Genomic DNA, 6762 nt, shown 5'->3' on the forward strand with positions numbered 1-6762 from the left:
AAGATTATCTAAAACTCAAAAATTTATGTGGGAGGCGCAAAACTTTGTTTCCCCTCAGCAGCGTAACTTCAAATTTTCGCCCCCCACCCCCAGCGAAATCTGATTTTGGGCCCCCAACTGAAAATTGTATTAATGTATATTTGCAGTACAATTTTACGATTTTGTCGGTTCCACATTTTTTTTCAAACACACACATTTATACGTATATATAAATGTATATTTTTATATAGTGAGGGGGAGGTGAGCTTTTAGTTTAAAAAGGGATCACTAGCTCAGAAATCCGGAGAATTCGTTACAATGAGGAGAAAAAGAATTAACAGTACAAATTTGTAATTGTAAATATAATATTTGTACCGAAATAGGGGTTGGAGGGGGGGTTCTAAAATTCTTCCGAAATTCTTGTTAAAAATCTGAATTCAGACTATATTTGGAAGAAGGAAGGTTCAAGGTTCTTCGTCGTAAATTTTTCGAAATTGAAGTTTTGCGAATGCGATTGCAAGCCATTTTTTATAACGCTATGGAAAGGGGTCAGTGACTCTCTTCTACAAATATTTTGGTATTGGAAGTTCGAAAACAGCAATTTTAGAAGATCTTCGATGATATTAAAACAACGGAGTTCGGGTGATATCCCCGGAAAGTTTTCGAAATTGAGCTTCTAAAATTGCAACAAGCCACGTTTGATGACATTAAGTAAAAGGATGAGGATCAGAACTCTCCACCGGAGTTTTTCGAATTTACAAAATAGGGATTTTGGACGTTCGTCAGTGATGTTAGGAGGGTGGAAGGTCCGGGGGCCTTACCCATAGATTTTTCGAAATACACGTGTTTGTGAGCCACCTTAGGGGGAAGGGTCAAAGACTCTTCCGAAAATCTCTCTTCAAAAAACGAAAACGTAATTTAAAAAAATCTTGTTAATGTTAATGAAAAAGGGAATAGGGGGGTAGTCGAGGGCTCTCACCCAGAAATTTTTTGAAAAGGAACTTAAAAACGCAATTGCAGGCCACGTTTGATGATGTAACAATATGGGTTTGAATTGGAGACTGTCTGATAACGTTTGAAATTGCAGTTCCTAAAAGGAAAATTTAGGTGATATTAAGAAGAGGGCATGTTTTTGGGACCATCTTTGTAAATTTTTCGATGCGAGTGTAAGCCATTCTTTAATTCCCTTTTTTGGAACTTCGATTTAGAAAAATGTCCCCCCCCCCCCCGAAGCGAAGTTCCAAACCCCTTCATCTCTTCCTCGAGCTTCATCGAAAGTGGTCCACCAATGCATTTTCAGGATGTTACGTAAGGAGGAGCTGTTCAAAGATGAGACTTCCGGATTTTTTTTTTTTTTTTTTTTTTTGATATTGAAGTTCCCAAAACGCAATCTTAGACGACCTTCGGTAATTTTAAAAGGAACGAGGTTCGGAGGCTCTATCCGGGAAATTTTTCAAAATTGAACTTTTAAAACGCAATTGTAGGCCAACTTTGATGACCTAACGAGAAGGGGTGGGATTCCGGGGTTCTCCTGGCTGTTTTTGAAAATCAAACTTTCAAAATCACAACTTTGAGAAGGGATGAAGTTCTGAACTTTGCCCCGGAATTTGTCAAAATCAAAGATCCAAAATAAAAAAAAAAAAGCATTTTAAGTGAGTTTTGGACGTATTAGGGAGGAGGAGGTTTTTTGGAAATGTCTCCAAAATTAACGTTTCAAAACACAGTAGGCTGTCTTTGGTGAAGTAAAAGGAAATTATTTGATTTTAAGATCCTTTCTTTCCCACCTTCTTAGCTATCCCTATCTTTTGTTTATTTTGAAAAATTATATTGGCAATTGCCCTCAAAAAAGTTTAATTTTCAAACGAAATAGCTATGTCATTTTTTTTTTCTTTAAATTGGGTGGTCAGGAGTTAGGAGGCTATTCCCGCACCTAATGTCACGGCCTGTTAACTGAGTAGGCCAACTAGGCCGTCACCTAGAGCCCCTGTTATTTGGGGGCCTCCAAATGGCGAAAACTGTTTTAGAAAATGGGAAAAACTGTAACTTTTGGCTACAAGAGGGCCCCGGAAAAAGGGTTTGACCTACGACCTCTGATATCTTAATCGGGGGCCAGGGTCCGACTAACTGAAAGTGAGGCCCAAGGCCCACAATTCTTTGGAGGCCCCCTCTATATTCTATTACTTTAAGTGAATGCAAAATAATGTTTAGCTATATTTAAAAGAGATATACCTTCAATTAATAAATTATTAGTATTTTGTTATTCTCACAAAAATACAGGATTTTTTAATGCTATGCATGTTTTGAAAAGTTTGGGGTCCTTTAGGAAGAAGGGGCCCTAGGCCTAGTTGGCCTACGCGGTAATCAGGCCCTGTCCGGGGAACTAGGCAAATAGGTTCTGAGGCCCTAGAGACCAGAACCAATATAAACATTTTCAAGCTAAGTTTAATTTAGGTAAAAACTTAATAACATTGAATGTAAACAAAGCTCAAAAATTTTCGGACCCTGATTCTGCCCCCCCCCCCCCCCATCCAGAACCTACCCAAAAACTCCTCTTGGTTATCTTTTTTCTTGCTCCTGTGCTGTTAGTACTTTTTCCTGCTTTCATTTGTTTTCAGGAATTTTCCCTTCTTCCATGGCAGGTGGCCTAGCGAGGGCAATATACCTTTTGCACCGAGCTATGGTCTAGATTTGGAGCAAGGAAGTTGGGCCGTGGGCCCCCTTCTCTCTACTGTTTACTGAGTAGGCCAACTAGAACGTGGTCTAGGACCCCCGCTATTTGGGCGACCCAAATGGCTAAAACTGTTTTAGCAAATGGCAAAATTGAAATTTTTGGCTACATGAGGGCCCAACAAAAGTGTTTGGCCTAGGGACTGTGATATCTGAACCAGGGGTTGTAGGTCAATAGGTTCTGGTGTTCTAGGGGGCCCCAGAACCAATATAAGATTTTAAAACTAAGTTTGATTTTTGGAAAAGTTTTATAACATAGAATGATCAAAGCTCAAAAGTTTTCAGGCCCCTTCCGACTCCGGGCCCTAACGCGTTGTGGGGTAGTGCGGTACGTAGTTACGCCACTGTTTCCCTTTCGTAACTGATCATTCATTGCATATATCCACCACTCATTGCATATAAAATGTTTTTTTTTCTTTATCCTTTATTTTTTTGAATGGAAGATTTAATTTCATGCCTTTTAAGGAGTCTGGCACTAGAGGGGGCATTAAAAACAACTATCTTGTTGATTCAATGCTTGCCCGCCCTACTAACAAGAATCCTGGCTAAAAGAAATTGCTTCTTTCACTCGGGTTCCAAATTAATGATATTCGACGTAGAGTGAAGTATTCTGAAAGCAGTAAATAGCTCCAAAGGGAGTATCTCTCTAATCTTGGCTAATACTACTGCTGTAACTTACTACCTTGCTTTGCAGAGTGTCAAACAGAATGTTTTTCTTTTTTCGATTTTCCTGTACATTTCAGGGTTTATTCATTTCCTTCATTCCTTTGTTCAATAAATATTTTTTATCAATAGACAGTGTGGTTTTATTTATCCCTGATAAAGTTGACTTTGCCCAACAAAATATTTGAAGGAGTTTTCCTATGAAAAGTATTAGTGGGCAATGTCTCCCCTTTTAGCGGGCTGACTTTGCCCACCCAGTTTTTCTTTTTTAAATACATCAATAAGCGAGTCTAAAATGAAATACGATCTGCGATCTCAATTCCTTTCGCCTTCCCCAAATCGCAAAATTTTCATTATTCTAATATTTTTGCAGCGAGTACGAAAAAATTATCTCTGAAGTTGAAAACTGGGCAATGTCACCTTAGTTTACGACACCACTAAAAATTTTTTATTCCTTGAAAGGTAAATATTTTGTTTTTGAGCATAAACTTTTGGGACATCGAAAAAAAAAAGTATTTTGTATGTTTCTTGGAGATTAAATACTCTTTTGACTAGTTTTCAGCATGGTTTCAGGAAATGTAAATTGCGTGCTATAATCTATTGCATTTCTATGACAAGGTTACAATGGCTTTAGATAACAAAAGTGTGTAGATGTTGTTTCATATTGATCTTCAAAAAGCTTTTGAAGTACCACTATTTTCAACAAACTAGCAGATAAAGGAATAGGGGAGGGAAAATTTTACTTCGAGCAAGAAATTGGCTGACTGGATTGGAAGGAAACGGAGAGTAGTTGTACGAAAAGGAAAGATTGGGCGTTGAATTTGTTGAAAAATTAATACTGGGTTCCGAGACAGCAGCTTCCTATATGAATGAGGACTTTGTCGTGCGCATGGATGATGTGCAGTTCAACACCCCTGGTAGCCAGTTGTTCTTTGAAACAGCCAACACTTTTGAATAAGCCCCCCCCCCCCCTTACAAAGAACGAATCTCCAACAAGAAAAAAAATAGTAAAAAGTTCATAGTCGCAGTGTACACCCTGATCTCTCCTCCATGGAAACTCTAGATATAAAAGAAAATCTTGCTGCCAAAGATGATGTTCATGTGGGGAAAAAAATAGCATAAATACTATTACAAGAAAAAGTAAAGTAAAAATAAAAATGCAAAAGAGCTGTTTTCATTGAAACGAGAAACACAATAAATACATATGTGTGTTTTTTAAATAATAAAATTTCGTTTGCATGATGCAACAATTCACAATGGCATTTTACTTAAAAATGGCTGCTGAGAGCTTAACTAGGCTCCCAAGAAAAAATTGACAAAAGGCCCCCACCCCAAACAATCCTATTTCAAGTACAGTAGAAAACCGTTATAACGCACACCTTGGGACCAGAGCTTTTGTGTTATACAGGTTTTGGCTTTATATAGGTCATTTCAAATTTTAAAACTAATATTCAGAATATATCTATATATTAGCATTTCAGAATGAGTTAAAGTCCTAAAGCACTAATTATAAACCATTAGTCATTCACAAATAAATATGTTTCACAATCAAAAGAAAGTGAATTATTCTGCACTTCTGCGAGCTCCTTGGTTAACATAACAGCTGCATTTTCAAGAGCCATCTGGTATTTTCTTTTTCCTGTGAATACTAATTTTTATTTAAAAGCTTTGAATTAAGATGAAAAGATGAAAAACAGTTTCAAAATTGAATTTACCTAACAATATTTCTGTTTGCAAGACAAACCATCGAGATTTTTTTTCTTCAAAACCTATTGTTTACTTTTGAAAAGTAGTGCGGTTTATAGAGAATTGCGTTATACAGGTCGGCGTTATAAAGGTATTCTACTGTAGAAGCACAACGAAAAGGGGAGGCTATTAGAATACAAGGCTAAAGATCTGAAAGAAAAAAATGCAGGAGTCTTGAGTAATTCTCTTTATGCGTAAATACTCTGAATTCCGTTTTATACGTGAAAAAAAGCACATAAAACTGAAAGAAGTGCGGGATTTAGCATACGTGAGTTCCTATTTGAACATTAAGCTCTGAATAAGCAAGAGGCATCTTTGACTGCATAAGTGTTATATAATTTTTTTCATATGACATAATTCCTAAAAAAATTTATAGGCCATCTTTAGTTAAAGTTTCTGCTTCCTAAGATCTGCAATAAAGACAGCCATTGTCTATCTCAATAAATAAATAGTTCAGATATTTACTATAATAATAAGAGCTAAAATAGAGGTGCCTATATAAGTGGGGTGGGGTATGGCAAGACCGTACTATTAAAATGTTCAAGAAAGTTCTTTTAAAAGAATATTTGTTAGTTTCTTCATTAGGGGGTCACGTTTTTTGCTGAGAGGCTCCGAGAAGAAGGGGGGGGGGGTGCTATCGCTCTTGGAAGGGAGTACTCCTAGCTAAAGTTCCTGCAGACTTTTATTAAACTGTATTCCAGTAATTGATTCTAAAAATAATGGCTGGACGCTGTGTTGCCGGCATAACGCAGACTACAACATTGAAAGTTTTACAGAAGGTACTTTATATGATCTCAGTTTCATTGCTAAAGGATTGCGTTTTCCGTTTTGGGGGGTACCTGGAAAAATTGCGGTGGGGGGATAGGTTCCACTAGTCGAGTGTTTTCATTCTACAATCTCGTAAATACCCAGTAAAAATGAGTAGAAAGCAGAAAGGACGATTCAGCTTTAAGCCGGTGAACAACCAAAATGAGATGACCAGAAGTTACAAACATGTTGTTGGTAGTGGTAGACTGAGGATAAAATGATACAAAGTACGTTATTTCTAATATTTCAGAAATTTGATTTTTTTTTAAAGTTAATTTTCCAAACTGTGGATGTTTTGTTCCATAAAATCACTTCAAGAGTATTTTTTAAAATTTTCAATGCTTAAAGCATTTTCTCAGTATATATATTTTTTAAATATTTATTTTAGATGAAAGATTAATAAAGTATTACTTACGAATCATGAATCAAAAGAAAAAAACTAAGGCAAAAAATTGCATTAGGATAATTTTGCCAAACTTACACCATTTAACCTTCAATATCTCTAAAATAGAAGATGTCTCATGAATTTAATGCAGTTTAACAAAAATACATACCTTGTCAAACTGTCCAATTATTTGAGCGTACAATCCTTTCTAATTTTTTTCTCATTGAACACACAAAATTGAAAATATAACACTAATGCATAAAAACATACTCCAACCGTTTTTATACAGTGAGAAACATCCTTGAAGTTGCTTTTCCAATTATCCGCACTAGGAACTAGGGCCGATCCTGACAGGTTCAGATAACCAGCAAAGATGGATTTTAATATACAATCCATACAGGATTAAAAATTCTCTATTTTGCAAGAAAAGAAAAGGAGTTAACCTATTGAAATGA

The sequence above is a fragment of the Uloborus diversus genome, chromosome 3, assembly GCF_026930045.1.
Source record: "Uloborus diversus isolate 005 chromosome 3, Udiv.v.3.1, whole genome shotgun sequence".
NCBI lineage: Eukaryota > Metazoa > Arthropoda > Arachnida > Araneae > Uloboridae > Uloborus > Uloborus diversus.